Source organism: Balaenoptera borealis (genome assembly GCF_965194805.1).
Source record: "Balaenoptera borealis genome assembly, contig: HAP1_SCAFFOLD_1510, whole genome shotgun sequence".
In the NCBI taxonomy this organism is placed as follows: domain Eukaryota; kingdom Metazoa; phylum Chordata; class Mammalia; order Artiodactyla; family Balaenopteridae; genus Balaenoptera; species Balaenoptera borealis.
In genome coordinates, this window is record NW_028122717.1 from 102,582 (window position 1) to 119,490 (window position 16,909).

General features: G+C 43.3%; 1 long non-coding RNA gene across 1 annotated transcript in view; it reads left to right on the forward strand.

Moving 5' to 3' along the window:
• Window positions 1–15,889, forward strand: part of LOC309622086 — a 97,318-nt gene extending 81,429 nt beyond the window's left edge. Inside the window, exon 3 of the long non-coding RNA XR_014240483.1 lies at window positions 15,619–15,889. This is a non-coding gene — a long non-coding RNA (uncharacterized lncRNA). The remainder of the gene's footprint in view (window positions 1–15,618) is intronic.
• The last annotated feature ends 1,020 nt before the right edge of the window (window positions 15,890–16,909 follow it).

Here is a 16,909-nt window from a genome sequence, read left to right on the forward strand (position 1 = left end):
TGTCTGCAGGGTCTTCCCAGCGTGAAGATCTGTGTGTTTCCCCTGGCCAGTCAACATCCTCCCAGGAAGCCCAGATCCAGGATTACGAGGGCAGAGGCTCTCCCCTTGCTTATCTGTAACTTCCCACTCCCACAGCAAGGAGCCTGGCTCCCACCATCTGCCGTTTATGTATGCATTGCTCCTTTCCAGATTACATGTGCAGAGGTTTCAGAATTGTTAGCTACTACACCCTGGAAAGAACTTCGTAAAATGAAGCCCACTGTATATGTACGGTCCAGTTTGCCTTTAGTCTACAGATTCCATTCATTTCCAAAGGTAACTTAGGTCAGCACCTTTTACCCCATCCCCTACAGTGAGTTGTTTCCATATATTTCTAATACGTTTAGACTCTGTCACATTATGTATTCCATCCTGCCACACTCCTACATCCTAAATAACTAAATTTGAATAGATTATGATTGGCCCCTTGGGCTACACACATCTGTGGGCTTAGACAAATGCACAGTGACAGGTATCCATCCTAGAGTGTCACATGGAACGCTTCACACCCCCACCCCATGATCTGCTTATCATCTGTGTAGCTTTGCCTTTCCCAGAGTGTCACCAATGGGGTCATACTGTGTGCAGCCTCCTCAGCCTGGATGCTTTCACGTAGCAGTACATACTGAGGATTTATCCATGTCCTTCCATGGGCTGATGGTGCATTCCTTCCTGCTGAGTAGTAGTCCACTGCACGTGTATGGGCGGAAAGACAATTTCCCTCTACTTTTCTAGGTTCTTGGTTGAGGCCCCCCTGCCCCTGAAATAAAAGACAGATTACCAGGAGAAAAGCAGAAGTTTAATTACATGTATACCTTCTGAATACAGGGGGGATAGCAAGGAAAACTGAGTCACTCCCTGAAATGGCCAAAACCATCCCCTTAAATACCGTCTTCAGCTAAAAACAGAAGAAAGATGCTGGGGAAGGGGGGGAAGGCCAGTTTTGGCAGGTTATCCTGCAAAGCACAGTAAACAAGGGTATGAGTGTTTGCACATTTAAGTCAGGACTTCTCCAGTGAAAAGAGTTACTTAAGATTTAATTATCCTTCTATTTTTGGTGCAAAGAGGGACATGCCCTTATAAATGGAGACTGCTCTATTGTAAATGTCCTTCATAAAACGGCAATCTCAGTTTTCTGAGATTTTTTTTTTGAATAAATTTATTATTTTATTTTTGGCTGCATTGGGTCTTCGTTGCTGCATGCAGGCTTTTCTCTGGTTGTGGCGAGCAGGGGCTACTCTTCATTGCGGTGCGCAGGCTTCTCGTTGTGGTGGCCTTTCTTGTCATGGAGCACAGGCTCTAGGTGTGCAGGCTTCAGTAGTTGTGGCACACGGGCTCAGTAGTTGTGGCTCGCGGGCTCTAGAGCGCAGGCTCAGTAGTTGTGGCTCACGGGCTTAGTTGCTCCGCGGCATGTGGGATCTTCCTGGACCAGGGCTCGAACCCATGTTCCCTGCATTGGCAGGCGGACTCTTAACCACTGAGCCGCCAGGGAGGCCCTTTTTTTTTTTTTTTTAAAGCAGACCAATAATCCTTATGCCAGAGAGACATATTTTGGGGTGGCATATTCTACTCGCCTTGACATGGATATACCCCAATTTGCTTATGCATTCATCTTTTGAAGGATATCCTGATTTCTTCAAGTTTTTAGCCATTATGAAAGTGCTGTTGTGCATAATTGCATCCTTGTTTGCATTTGGACATAGATTTTCAAAGCAGTTGCCTAAATGCTGGAAGCATGATTGTTGGATCCCAACGTGAGACTTGTTTAGCTTTGGAAAAAACTGCCAAATTGTCTTACAAAGTGGCTGCACATGCCTCCCCCCAGCTATGAGGGAGAGCTCCTTTTGTTCCTCACCCTCTAGCCATTGGTATTGTCATATTTTTGGAGCTTAGCAGTGCTAATAGGTGTGCTGTGATATCTCATGATTTTAATTTGTAATTCCCTAATGGTATATGATGTTGAGCTTGTTTCTGTATGACTTTTACTATCTGTATATCTTTTTTGGTGGGATGTCTGTTCAGATCATGCTGTTCACGTTCACGCTGAGAGGAGCCCTGTCTCCTCAGGACCCGCTGGGGCTTTGGCTTCTGGGACACGTGGGGCCGAGTCCACGCTGATGGCTGGGCTTCGGGACAACCGGGGTCGAGTCCACACTAACAGAAGCCGAGTCTCCTCAGGGCCCCCTGGGGCTTCAGCTTTGGGACATCGTGGGGTCCATTTCTCTCTGACAGGAGCCTGGTCTCCTCAGGACCTGCCGGGAGGTGACGCCGCTGAGGGAGAAGGTGAGGAAAAGTGGGCAGAAGCTTCCTGTACGTGGCTGACCGCTGAGGGTGTCTGTCTTCAGAGGAGCCAGGAGGGGAAGGGCTTGATGTGGAAAACTGGGTTTTGGGCCCCTTTTGTGTGTGGTGTAGACAGAGTGCAGTGTTGTTCTTTGGCGTGTGGCGTCCGGTTTTCCCAGCACCGTCTACTGAGGGGACTGTCCTTTCCCTGGTGTATGTTCTTGGCTCCTTTCTTGTGAATTAACTGATCACACACCTGTAGGTTGATTCCTGGGCTCTCTGCTCTGTTCCTCTGGTCTGCGTGCCTGTTTTTGTGCCGATTCCACACTTTTTTGGGACTGTAGCTTCGTAATGAAGTGTGAAGTCAGGGAGCGAGATGCCTCCAGCCCGTTCTCCTTCCTCAGGGTCGCTTTAGCTCTTCTGGGTCCTTTGTGGTTCCACACACATCTTAAGATTGTTTGTTCTGTTTCTATGGAAAATGTCATTGCACTTTTGGTAGGGATTGCATTGAATCTATACATTAATTTGGCTAGGATGCATATTTTTTTTAAATTAAAAAAAAATTTTGGGCCACACCATGTGGCATGCAGGATGCGGGATCTTAGTTCCCCAACCAGGGATCGAACCTGTGCCCCCTGCAGTGGGAGCACAGAGTCCCAACCCCTGGACGGCCAGGGAAGTCCCACCTTAGAATGCATATTTTCACAATATTCTTTTTACCCATGAGCACGGGGTCTCTTTCCATTTATTTTTGTCTGTTCAGTTTCCTTTATCAGTGTCTTCCAGTTTTCAGTGTGCAGGTCCTTCACGTCCTTGGTTAAATTTACTCCTGGTTATCTTTTTGGATGCAGTTGTAAGTGGGATTTTTTTTAGAATTCTTTTTCTGATGGTTCATTATCAGTGTATAGAATCACAAATGATTTTTGTGCATTGATTTTTCTTTTTTTGTATCCTGCAGCTTTACTGAATTCATTTTTTAGTTGTAACGGTTTTTTGGTGGTTGAATGTGGAAAACTTGAATTCAGAAATGCCACTGTTTCAACTACATCCAGGTCATCCACAGCACCCAGGACATAGTGGCTCCCAATCTTCCCACGGTGCCTCTCATAGTATGTGGACTCCTATGAGGGTGACTGGCATCCCCACTGCGGGTGAGCTGGATCTGGGTAGGGCTTGGCCTCTGTAACAGAGTTTGATGTCTGTATTTCTGGCGTGGTACGACATGGTTGTTTTGGTAAGTACTTTATTTTCTAGTAAATTTCCAGTGTATAAAAAACTTTAAATAACAGTATCAAGTTTTCCACATTCACAAAATACTCCAGTTTGTTTTACCCTGTGAGAGTGGGAGGGCCACTCTCCCAGAGAACCAGCACATAACCCCAAAATGAGGAATAATGATGGTTTCCACATTATAATCCTATCCACAGACCTGCTTCAACTTTCACCAGTTGCCCCAGCTTTGTGGAAATGTATTTTCCCATTCGAATACAGTTTTCTTTTCCTGGAACCATCACTGGGGCTTTTCCTCACTTTAAAAACCTTGCTGGATTTAAAGTGTACAAGATGAGCATGATCTGGGTGGTTTTTCTGTATGGCTTCTTTCACTTAGGATGTTTTCAGTGTTTATCCACATTGTAACATTGATCATTATTTCATTCATTTTTTCCATCGTGATTAAAAACACATAACATTTACCATTTAAACCACTTTTTTTTAAAGCTTCTTTAAAAATTTTATTTTATTTTTTATTTTTTGGCTGTGTCGGGTCTTTGTTGCTGTGTGCAGGCTTTCTCTAGTTGCGGCGAGCGGGGGCTACTCTTCGTTGCCGTGTGCAGGTTTCTCATTGCAGTGGCTTCTCTTGTCGTGGAGCACGGGCTCTAGGCGCATGGGCTTCAGTAGTTGTGGCACGAGGGCTCAGTAGCTGTGGCTCGTCGGCTTAGTTGCTCTGCGGCATGTGGGATCTTCCAGGACCAGCAGCTTGAACCTGTGTCCCCTGCATTGGCAGGCGGATTCTTAACCACTGTGCCACGAGGGAAGCCCCATTTAAACCATTTTTAAGTATACAGTTCTGTGGCATTAACTACATTCACATTGTTGTAAAAATATCCTCACCATCCATCTCCAGAACTTTATTTTCCCCATGTGAAACCGTAGCCATTAAACACTAACTCACCTCAACCCCTGGCAACCTTATTCTACTTTGTCTTTGAATTTGACTTATCTGGATACCTCATACTAGTGGAATCGTAGAACGTTTGTCCTTTTTGTGTCTGGCTTGTTTCACTTAGCATAATGACGTCAAGGTTCATCCACATTGTAGCATGTGTGAGAATTACCTTAGTTTTAAAGGTTGAATCATACCCCATTGTGTATATAATACACTGTACTTATCCATTCATCTGTTGAAGGATGTGTTGTGTTGCTTCCACCTTTTGGCTATTGTGAATAATGTTGCTATGAATACGGGGTACAGATATCTGTTCCAGTCCTTGCTTTCTAATATTTTGGGTGTACACCCTGGAGTGGAATCAAGGGCTCATACATTTTCCATGTTTTTGAGGAGCCACCATAGAGTTTTCCACAGCGACTGTATAATTTTACTTTATTCCTTTATATGACAGAATAATGCAGCTTATGGATCTACCTTATTTTGCTTATCCATTTACCTGCTGATGGACATTTAAATCTTTTCTACCTTGAGCTATTGTGAACAGTGCTGCTATGAATAATTGGTGTTCAAGTTTTTGTTTGAACACCTGTTTTCCATTTTTTGGGTATATATCTAGGAGTGGAGTTGTTGAACCACATGGTAATTATATTTTATATTTTTGAGTAAATGCTAAAGTTTTGTACACATAGACTGCACCATTGTACATCTCCACAAGTAACTTTTAAGGGTTTCAATTTCTCTACACTGTTGCCAACATTTGTTATTTTTATTTATATATTTTAAAATTTATTTTAAAATTTAGTTTTATTCTAGTGTGTGTGAAGGGGCATCACACTGTGGCTTTAATTTGCATTTTCATCATGACTACTGATGTTTGACATCTTTTCATGTCCTTGTTGACCATTTGTATGTCTTGCCTGGAGAGCAGTCCATGCAAGCCATTTGTCTGTTTCAAAAATTTTATTGTTTGTCTTTTTGTTGATGAGTTGTAAAAGCCCTGGGTATATCCTAGGTAAAGAGTCTTATCAGATATATAATGTGCCAATATTGTCTTCCATTCTGTGGGCTGTCTTTTTACTTTCTGGATAACCTCTTTTGATGCACAAAGGTTTGTAATTTTGAGGAAATCCAATTTATCTATTTTTTTCTTTCATTTCTTATGCTTTACTGTCAAATCTAAGAAACCATTGCTAAATTCATGGTCAGGAAGATTTAATTCCTTGGTTTATTTGAGAGTTCATACAGTCATCCCTTGGTACCCACTAGGCCAGGCTTTAGGCCTGGGGTTGAGTCAGTGTGAGGGTTCAGGGGTCACGGTTTAGGGTTATGGGTCATTGTTGGAGAGTCATGGTTGGAGAGTTATGGTAGAGGGTTGTGGTTAAAGGGTCAAGGGCGAGGGTCTGGGGCTAGGGTTGTTAGGGGGTTAAGGTTAGAGGTTAGGGTTCTTAGGGTAAAGGTTAGAGTTAGGTTTAAGCACAGTTGACCCTCATTGCCTTCCCGTCTCCTTCTCTCTGAAGCCTCCAGAATGGATAGGACTTGCCCAGGGTCAAACAGGAGTCAGGGAGCTGAGGTCAGTAACTGTTTTTCTGGCCTCCCTTCCCCCAGTCCTGGGCTCTGAGAGAAGAATGAAATGTCTGTTCTTGTCTCGGACTGTTTCTCATCCAACTCAACCTCTGTCAAGGATTGGGGAGGGTGTCAGAAGTCATGCATGGTTTCCTTCTGCCCGCCCACCTGGGAAGGGTGACGCTGGCCCTACTCTGCCTGGGCAGCCCCAGGTTCCAGCACAGCCCAGACAGGAGGGCACTCAGTGGACATGTGTGGATTTATACAGGACTGGGTGCAGTGACCTGCCAGCCCCCAGATGCTGCCTTCTTAAGGGCTGGTGGGGCCCTCCTGGCACTGGAGGCATCCTTTGTCCCATCTGAGTGGGCATGAATAGATGATCACGTCTCAGGCAGGACAGCCCTTGACCTCTGACAATCCAGGTAGGCCTCTGTGGTCCTCTAGCTCAGTCCATCCTGGGCATTGTCAGGCCCTCATGTACAGTTACGGAGCTGACCAGGATGCCGGGCAATTCAAGAACTACCTGGTCAGTGTAGACATTCCTTTGAGAAGTTTCAACTACCAACACGCATGTGGTTGAGAAAAAGGCCTCCTGCTCACAGCCTCATAGGCTGCCAAGAGAAGTAATAACCCTCTAAACATCGGAGTGTGTCCCTGACACAACAACCATACAGCAGACCATGGCCCTGCAATCCTTTGTCCTGTCAGTCGTTAGAAACTTTTTTTTTTTAATTTAATTTTTATTTATTTATTTATTTATTTTTGGCTGGTTGGGTCTTCGTTTCTGTGCGAGGGCTTTCTCTAGTTGTGGCAAGTGGGGGCCACTCTTCATCGCGGTGCACGGGCCTCTCACTATCGCGGCCTCTCTTGTTGCGGAGCACAGGCTCCAGACGCGCAGGCTCAGTAGTTGTGGCTCACGGGCCTAGTTGCTCCGCGGCATGTGGGATCTTCCCAGACCAGGGCTCGAACCTGTGTCCCCTGCATTGGCAGGCAGATTCTAAACCACTGTGCCACCAGGGAAGCCCCTGTTAGAAACTTTTGACATTCATATTCATTAAGAATCAAAGATATGGAGGCAACTGGACCTCCCAGTGGAAGGTTCACACTGACACTGCATTGTCTTGGAGAGCCATATGCATCCATGTGGCCTCTGGAAAGCCTGCCAATTATGGGTGCCATGGTTTGGAATAATTCTGGAGCCTCCCATTACATCATTGCACAAGAGTTTCCTTACCACCCTAGCATTTGGTTTCTTCCTCTTAGTAAAGGAGAGAGAAGAAACTGGAAAAGGAGCAGTATTGTTTTTCAGGGATGGGCAATTAATATGGCCATGGAGATGGCATAACTCAAGGGCTCCCACCTCTCAGGGGCAGGAATGAGGTCTGTGTGTCTTCTGAGGGCACATGGGCTGTTCTGGGCCCGCCTCTGAGATGTGAGGACCTGATGCCCAAGGAAAGAGACTTGAGTTTACCACCACCAACGATCCTGACTTTTCAGTAAGTGAAAGAACTTCTTGCAGTCTTGGGAGGACAGTAAGAGCACTGGATGAGTAGCTGCAGCCCCTGACCCTGAGTGAACCCCTTTCTTCCTTTTGTGTCAGATTCTGTGCTGTGCAGTGAGCTGTCATTGACTTAGAATCTGCTGCTTTCTGCCAGCCAGCGTCTGTTCTGAGGCCCAAGTGCCTCAGTTTTCCTTTGGGAATTACATCTCACCTGCTTCCAGTCCAAACAGTTGCAGAAGGATGAGCCCATGTTCCACCCAGCTCGAAGATGGGTTTACAGCCCACATCTAGCCAGTCCCACTTTCCATCTTCTGGTGATGGGTCAAGGATGAGAATGCAACCCAAGCCAGATCAAAGGCATTTAAAACCATGACTTTCTTGGAATCCAAGAAAAGGAGAAACTCTTTCTTGGAAAATGGATGGTGAGTGGTTGTCAGCCTAGAATTGCTGTTGGCCCAAGGGCAGTGAGAGAGCCTGTGCCTGTGAATGGGGTCCCCCAAAGGCACTGAGCAGGACAAAGTTTTGGAGAGAAGCAAGGTCACACTGAGACAGTGTGAGCCACTGGACCTGCCAGGTCCAAACCCATTCTTCAACTTGCCACTTGCAAGTATTAATTTATTTCTACCCTTACAATAAATACTAATTTATTTTACTTCAGTAAGTGTGTCCAGTCGCTGGGAAAAGAAAAAGTCCTGGTTGATACATCTGAATCAATAATCCCTGATCCTTCCTCAGGTGTCCTCACTGGGTAGGCGTGGCTGGGGGAGATGAAGACACTGGGTGGGGTCAGATACTAGGGGAGCTGCCAAACAGCTCTGTCCCTGTTCCTTCCCTGTCCCGGGAGAGGGAAACCCTGGAACAGTGATAGGATAACCAGTATGGGGAAGAGGTTCCTCAGTGATTAACTGGTCTTTTTGTATTTTCCTTAATTTAGGGTGCATTTTGGTAATGTGTTTTTACAAAGAAATCCCCCTTTTCCTCTAGATTTCCAGTTTGTTACAGTAGGTTTCTCTTATTCGACTTTTAATCTTTCCTGTCAAAATTTCTACAGAATCATGACAAATAATGAACAAATATTGATACTTTATTATTAAGTGAAGTCCCTATTCATGTGCCCTTTGTTATACCTTTCCTTGTTCCAGGATGTCAAAGGACATGGGGCCATCATGTCTGTTTAGTCTCTTCTGGGCTTTGACAGTTGCTCAGACTCTCCTTGTTTCCATGACCTTGACAGTGTGGAGGAGGACTGGTCAGGTATTTTATAGACTGCCGGGCACTGGGATTTGCTTGGTGGTTTTGTCGTGGTTAGACTTGGCTTTGAAAAAGCAGACCACAGAGGTGAAGTGCTTCCTCTTCACTATATATCAAGAGGACAGGCTCTTAAGGAAACTTCTCACTTATATTCTTAACTTTGGTCACCTAGCTGAAGTAGTGTGTGTCAAGTTTTCCCACAGTGAGGTTAATTTTTTCCCCATGTCCATCCTGTGTGTCTTATTTAGGAGGAAGTCATAATGCAGAACCCACACTTGAGGAGAGAGGGGTTAGCTTCACATCCTTGATGGACAGCTGAGTGGCTATATACATTGCTTAGAAGCTTTCTGCATAGGAGATTTCTATTTAACACCATTCATCGAAAACTATGTAATTTATTTTACCAGTTTGGACACGTGAATAATTACTGTAAACTTTTGGTTATAATCCAGCACTACATTATTAGACTGCTTACTTAATTCTTGCTTTGGCTGTTGAGAGCTTTTTCCATTTGCTCCTGTTTTCATTTTACATAATTTTTCTTTTGTGGATTTTAAAAAATTTTGGTACTTCTTTACTTTCTGATATTTTAAGATTATCCTGCTTCCTAGATTTACTGTCTCAGTCCTAGCATCAGCCCTTTCTTCAAAGAGCCCTTGTTCCTTTTATTAGAGAATGGTATTAAAAACTTACACGTGGGAGCTAAATATGCTCAGCTGACAGTGCATGGAAATATGTGCATGTATCCCAGCCTATGCATATACCCGTAATTATAAAGATTTCCATGTGGAACTATGTGTAGGCTAAAGAGAGTTTATACTGATATCTCCAAGCGGATCTGTTATGACATGGATATTGTAACCTTCTCCCTTTGTTTGACTGTAACATCCCACTCCAGTGGTAAGAAACCTGGCTTCCACCATTTGTCATTTATTAAATTCAGTGCTTGTTCCATTCGATTACTGATATAGTAGTTTCGGTACCGTTAGCTACTACCCCTCATGGAAAGAACACAGAGTCCACTGTGTATGTATGGCACATTTTGTCTTTGGCCTACAGATTCTGTACATTTCCAAAGTTAACTTAGGTCAGCCCATTTGTCCCACTACCAACAGTGAGTTTTTTCATACATTTCTGAATCAGTTAGATTCTTTGTTACATTCTGTATTCCAGTCTTTGACACTCCCATATCCTAAGTAGCTAAGTTTGAATAGATTGTAAATTACTTGTTGGGTTGTAAAAATCTGTGGGTGTAGACAAATGCATAGTGACAGGTATTCACCACTAAAGTATCATATGGACTATTTCAACCACATATTCCATAAACTGTTTACCATTGTCAGTTTTGCCTTTTCTAGAATGTCATATAAATGAGGTCATACAGTGTGTAGCACTTCAGACTGGATTCTTTCACTTAGCAATGTTAAGTGTTAGATGCATCTATTTTTTTTTTTTTTTTTTGCACGGGTTGATGGTCCATTTCTTTATATATCTGAATACTATTGCATTGCATGTATATGAGAGGAAAAATAGTTTTCCCTCTACATTTCTATGTTCTTTATTGAGATCTCCCTTGTAATGAAAAAGAGACGAACTGGAGAAAACAATCAGAAGTTTAATATATACCATGCGTACCTCCTGTATACTTGAAAGATACCCAGGAAAACTGAGTCACTCCCTGAAATGGCCCAAGCCATTACCTTAAATGCTATCTTCTGCTGAGAACAAAAGAAAGATGTTAGGGAATGGAGGAAGCCATTTAAGGGATGTTATTAGTCAAAGCCCAGTAAACAAGGGTATGGTTGTTACACAGATTTACATCCAGGCCTGTTTCATTGACAAGCTTTTTTTTTTTTAAACATTTATTTATTTGGCTGTGCCGGGTCTCAGTTGCGGCCTGTGAAATCTTTAGTTGAGGCATGCGGGCTCTTAATTGCAGCATGCGGGATCTAGTTCCCTGACCAGGGATTGAACCCTGGTCCCCTGCATTGGGAGCATGGAGTCTTAACCACTGGACCAGCAGGGAAGTCCCAACAAGCTTTTCTTGATATTTAGTCATCATTCAATTCCTCGTCCAGAGAGGGACATACCCTTACAAATGGAGATATCCTTAATAAATGTAAATTTACCTCCTAAAAGGGCATTTTCTACTTGGTTTTGAAAGATTCTCCTGGGTCTGCTGTTTCTTAAATTAATCAGTCCAAAATAATCCTTTTGTCAAATGGGCATATTTTGGGGTGGTGTATTCTTCTCCCCTTGACATGTATGTGCCCTAATTTGCTTATGAATTCATCTACAGAAGGACATCCTGATATCTTTAAGTTTTTAGCCATTATGAATAGAGCTGCTGTGCATTACTTGATGCTAGTTTTGGTTTGAACACAGTTTTTCAGAGCAGTTGTCTAAATACAAGAGGTACACTTCTTGGATCCTAAGGTGAGACTTTTTAGATTTGGAAAAAACTGCCAAACTGTCTTCCAAAGTTGGTTGTACGTGCATTCCACCAGCATCTTGAGTATATTCTTGTATGCTTATTTACTGCCTGTTTATCTTCTTGGGCCAGGTGTGTGTTTCAATCTTTACCAAATTTTAATGGCACTGTTGGCATAATTTGAGTACAAATCTTTTATCAGATATGTGTTTTGGAAACAGTTTCTTGCAGTTTGTGGTTTGTCTTCCGGTTTTCTGAATAAGGTCACCAGACCCAAAGTCATGTAGATTATCTCTTTTTTTTCTAGGACTTTTATAGTTTGGTAATTTAAATTTGTCTATGGGCAATTTTGAGTGAATTTTGGTTTAAGTTGTAAAGTTTGTGTCTACATTCATTTCATTATATATGGTTTGTAATTAATTGCTCCTTAAGCATCTTTTGAGAAGATGCAGTGAGATACTTGGCTCCATTTCAGTTTGGATTTCCAAACTTAGTATATACAGCAGAACTGCCTTCCGGATGAGGCCTCTGGGTTTGTGAGTGCGGCGCTCCCGGCTCTTCTCTGACGTCCCACAGGGGGCGCCGAACCCACCTGTCTGACCCTGGGGGCACAGGTGCACCCTGCCCAAAGACTTTGCTCCGTGACAAGCAGACAGGAGCTTTGTCTCCTGTCAGGGCTTAGGCTTCTGGACCATGAGGCATTGTCCACACTGACAGCAGCTGGGTTTTCTCAGGAGCCACTGGTTAGGAGACTCCAGAAGAGGAAGAAATGAGCAAGTGTGGAGAATCTTCCTGTGCAGCTGACTGCTGGGTGGGTGGGGCGCATCTTCAGGGGCCTCAGGAGAGAAAGGGTTTAATGTGGAATACTGTGCGCTTTTAGTTAGTTTTATGTGCCGTGTAGATGGTGACCAGTGTCGTTCTTTGGAGTCTGGTGTCTAGTTTTCCTGGCACTGTTTGTTGATGGCTTTGGGTAGAATAAACATTTTAATAGTAGTAATTTTTCTGATGCATGAGCATGGAATATTGTTTTCTATTGTGTGTTCAGTTTCTTTATCAATGCTTTATAGTTGTCTGAGTATAGGTCTTTCATGTCCTTGGTTAAATTTATTGCTATATAGTTTGTTCTTTTTGATGGAATTGTAAATGGGATTGTTTTCTTAATTTTTCTTGCTGGTGGTTCATTATTAGTGTATAGAGACAAAACTGATTTTTGTATATTGATTCCATATTTTGCAACTTTACTGAATTTATTTTTTAACATATTTTTTGAAGTAATGTGAAAAATTGCAATACTAAAATCTCAGTGTCTACTGCACCCCAGGTAATCCACAGGACCCAAGACATGGTAGCTACTAATATACTCTTCCCACGGTGCCTCTTAATACCATGCAGACTCCTACAACGGAAATAAGTGTTACAACTTTGGTTGAACTTGGTCTGGGTGAGTCTTGGCCTCTATAACAAAATTTGATGTCTGTCTTATCTGATTTTCTGGCATGATACTGACATGGTTGTCTAGAAAAGTAATTTACTTTCCAGTAATTTAAAATGTACAGAAAAGTTGCAGTAATGGCGAAAAGTACTCACATTTGCCACTTCACACAAAATGCTTAGTGTGTTTTGCCCAAGGAACCAGCACATAACCCCTAAATGAGGAAATCCTGATGTCCACATTATAATTTAATACTGAGCCCCACTTCAACTTTCACCTGCTGTCCCAACTGTATGAAAATGTCTTTTTCCATCCTGATTCAGTTTTCTTTTTCTGGAACCATTACTGAGTTTCCCCCTCATTTGGACAACCTTGATGGATTTGAAGCAGACAAGATGAGTATGGGATCTAGGTGGCCTTTTCTGTATGGCTTTTTTCACTAAGAATGTTTTTAATGTTCATTTTTGTAACAAATATCAGCGCTACACTTTTTTTTCTTTGTCATTAAAAATGCAAAACATGACATTAGCATTTAATTCACTTTACGTATACAGGTTTGTGGTATTAACTACCTTCATATAGTTGCACAAACAAGTTAACTAACATGTGTACCTCCTGTGTGCATGGCAGATACCCAGGAAATTGAGTAACATCCTGAAACGGCCCAAGACATCACCTTAAATACCGTCTTTATCTAAAAGGGAAAAAAAGGAAGGCTATAGTTGTTTCTGTCTGCATTCATTTGATTGTATATGGTTTCCAATTGATGTTGTATAACTAGTTGTGGAGAAGTCATGGGATAGGTGGCTTCATTTCAGTTTGAATTTCCAAATTTAGTGGATTCTGCAGGCTGGATACAAGGTATACAAACTTCATATTGGATCAGGACATCCCATGGTGTAACTGATATTCATGGTTTGTTCAACAATTAAAGTTCTGTATGATATGAGTTCATCCCGGAGTAATCCAGGTTAGTTTCTGTTATACATTTGTCCCAGGATGAAAGGACAAGAGAAATAAGGCCTGATTTATAAAAGTGCCTTCAAACTAATTGATATTGAAGTATAGTTGACCTACAATGTGGTGTTAATTTCTACTGTACAGCAAAGTGATTCATATATACATACATACATATATACATATTTTTCATATTCTTTTCCATTATGGTTTATTACAGGGTATTGAATACAGTTCCCTGTGCTGTACAGTAAGACCTTGTTTATCCATCCTATATATAATAATTTGCATCTACTAATCCCAAACTCCCAATCCATCCCTCTCCCCTGTCTTCCCCTTGACAACCACAAGTCTGTTTTCTATATTTGAGAGTCTGTTTTTGTTCTGTAGATAGGTTCATTTGGGTCTCATTTTATAATCCACATATAAGTGATAGCATATGGTATTTGTCGTTCTCTGTCTGACTTACATCACTTTGTATGATAATCTCTAGGTCCATCCATGTAGCTGCAGATGGCATTGTTTCATTCTGTTTTATGGCTGAGTAATATTCCAGTGTATATATGTACCACATCTTCTATATCCGTTCATCTGCTGAGGGACACTCAGGTTGCTTCCATGTCTTGGCTGTTGTGAATAGTGCTGCTGTGAATGCTGGGGTGCGTGTATCTTTTCAAATTATAGTTTTGTCTGGATGTGTGCCCAGGAGTGGGATTGCTGGTTCATACGGTAATTCTAGTTTTAGTGTTTGAGGAACCTCCATACTGTTCTCCATAGTGGCTGCATCAATTTACATTCCCACCAGTAGTGTAGGAGGGTTCCCTTTTCTCCACACCCCCTCGAGCATTTATTTCTAGACACTTTAATGATGGCCATTCTGACCACTATGAGGTGATAACTCACTGTAGTTTTGATTTGCATTCTCTAATAATTAGCGACGTGGAGCATCTTTTCATGTGCCTATTGGCCATCTGTATGTCTTTGCAGAAATGTCTATTTAGACCTTCTGCCTGTTTTTTGATTTTTTTTCTTTTTTGAGTTGTATGAGCTGTTTGTATATTTTAGAATGAGGCCCTTGTTGGTTGCATCATTTGCACGTATTTTCTCCCAAACAGTTAGCACAGGTTCTGAAACGACTGGATACCCACATGCAGAAGAATAAACTTGGACCCTTACCTCCCCTCACCCTGTATACAAAAATCAACGCAAAATGGACCAAAGGCCTAGATGCAAGAACCAAAATTATAAAACTCGTAGAAGAAAACATGAGAGTAAATCTTCATGACCTTGGATTTAGTCATGATTTCTTAGATCTGCTACCAAAAGCACAAGCAACAAAAGACAAAATAGATGAATTGGACTTCCTCAAAATGAAAAACAGTTGTGTATAAAAGGAGCAAGGAATAAGATAATCCACCATCCAAAATGGCACAAAATGTTTGCAAACCATGTATCTGATAAAGGACTGTAGCCCACCAGCCAAGCCCCCGGTGGTCCAGTGGAGTGTCTGTGTGGCCCCTCCCGTCCTCGGTGATCAGGGGCTCTCAGGCCCCACAGCACCCGAGGGGTGGACACTGGTCATCTTCTGCACCCTCAAGGAGTGAGCGCTGGATGGTCTTGAGCCCAGAAGCACTCCCATTACTGCCCTCAAAGGCTGACGGCTTCAGCATGCCTCCAGAAGGACACAGAGTATTTTCAAGTCTTTAAGAACCAAGAGAACCGTCTTCACTTTTCTGAAAAGGGCATCTTATTATTTCACAGCATGACCATTTTCAACCTGGCTCTCAGGGGTGCCCTCCCACCTTCTTTATTTCTCTGAGAGTGGCCATGGTGGTTTGGCTGTCCCCAGTCCCCACACCAGGTGACAAGGCCGGTGGGGCCAGATCCTGGTGGTCCTTAGCTTCATTGGAGACTAACCCAGACTCTCAGCATCCTGCTTCTCCCCATCACCGATCCTCATCTCCTCCCCTCTCTCTTTTCCCCTTGCTTTTCAGTCTCAGATTTACCTGATGGTCACCACTCACAGTTCCCGCAGAGCCCAGAGACTTCTCCTTGAAGGAAAGGTTCTGGAAAATCAGAGGGATAAATAAAGAATGCAGCTGATTCCCGCCTGTGCTGACGCCCAAGAGGGTGAGGAGAGTGAGTGTTTTCTCATTAGAATTTTAAATCCTCCAAGTAATAGATCATTTGGGGGGGGCATCCGATATCTTCCTGCTCATTCTAATAATGTCATTCCTGAATTTTAATGTGGTAAATAATTTAAATCACAAATATGCTGAGGGGGAGATCCATTTACAAAATGTTAGAGGTAACACCAAGGGACTTACAACAAACAAGGACACAGAACCCTGTGTCCAGACACTGGCTGAGAGATTCCTACCCTGAGCCGCAGTCCCCTGGAGGGCGGAGTGGCCATGACTCTTCTCCCGCAGGTGAGCCTACACAGGCACATCCCACGTGGGACCACTGCATCACAGAATCTTAGAGTGGCCAATGGCAGGCAGCTGGCTAGAGATGCAGACAAGAGAAAACTGCCCAGCAGCCTGGGACAACCCCGGGGTGAGGCCTTAGGAAGGGCCAGTGTCAGAGCCTCAGAGATAACTTGAAGAGAGTTCAGGCTGTTAGGGACATCATCAGAGATGTACTTAGGGACATATTCAGGGCCTTAGTTATGGACAGGATCAGGGCATTATTTAGTGACAGCTTAGACTATAAGGGACAGTGTCAGGGCCTAAGTTAGGGACAGTGTCAGTGCTTCAGTTAGAGATAACGTGAGAGCTTTAGTTAGACAGAGTTCAGGCTGTTACTTAGGGATATCTTCAGGGCCTTCGAGCCAGCATCATGGCCATAATTAGAACCAGTGTCAGGGCGTTAGTCAGGGCCAAAACTAGGGTGTTAGTTAGGGAAAAAGTCAGGTCATTAGTTACAGACAGTGTCAGGGTTTTAGGTAGGGACAGCGGCAAGTCCTGAGTTAAGAAGAGTGTCGGAGCCTCACTTATCCTGACGTCATCCTGACGTCAGGATGTCAGTTAGGGAGAGTCAGGACACTAGAATGTCAGATTCCGAGGTAGAGACAGCATCAGGGCCTCACTTAGGGACAGCGTCAGGGCTTACTTTGGGACGGTTTCAGGACCTTAGTAAGACATGGGTGAGTATATTAGCTCAGGATAATGTCAGGACTTTAGATATTGACGGCAGCAGGGCCTCAGTTAGGGCATTAGTTAGGGACAGTTTTGGGGCGGATTTAGGACGAGCATCTAGGCCTTAGTTAGGGACAGTGTCACG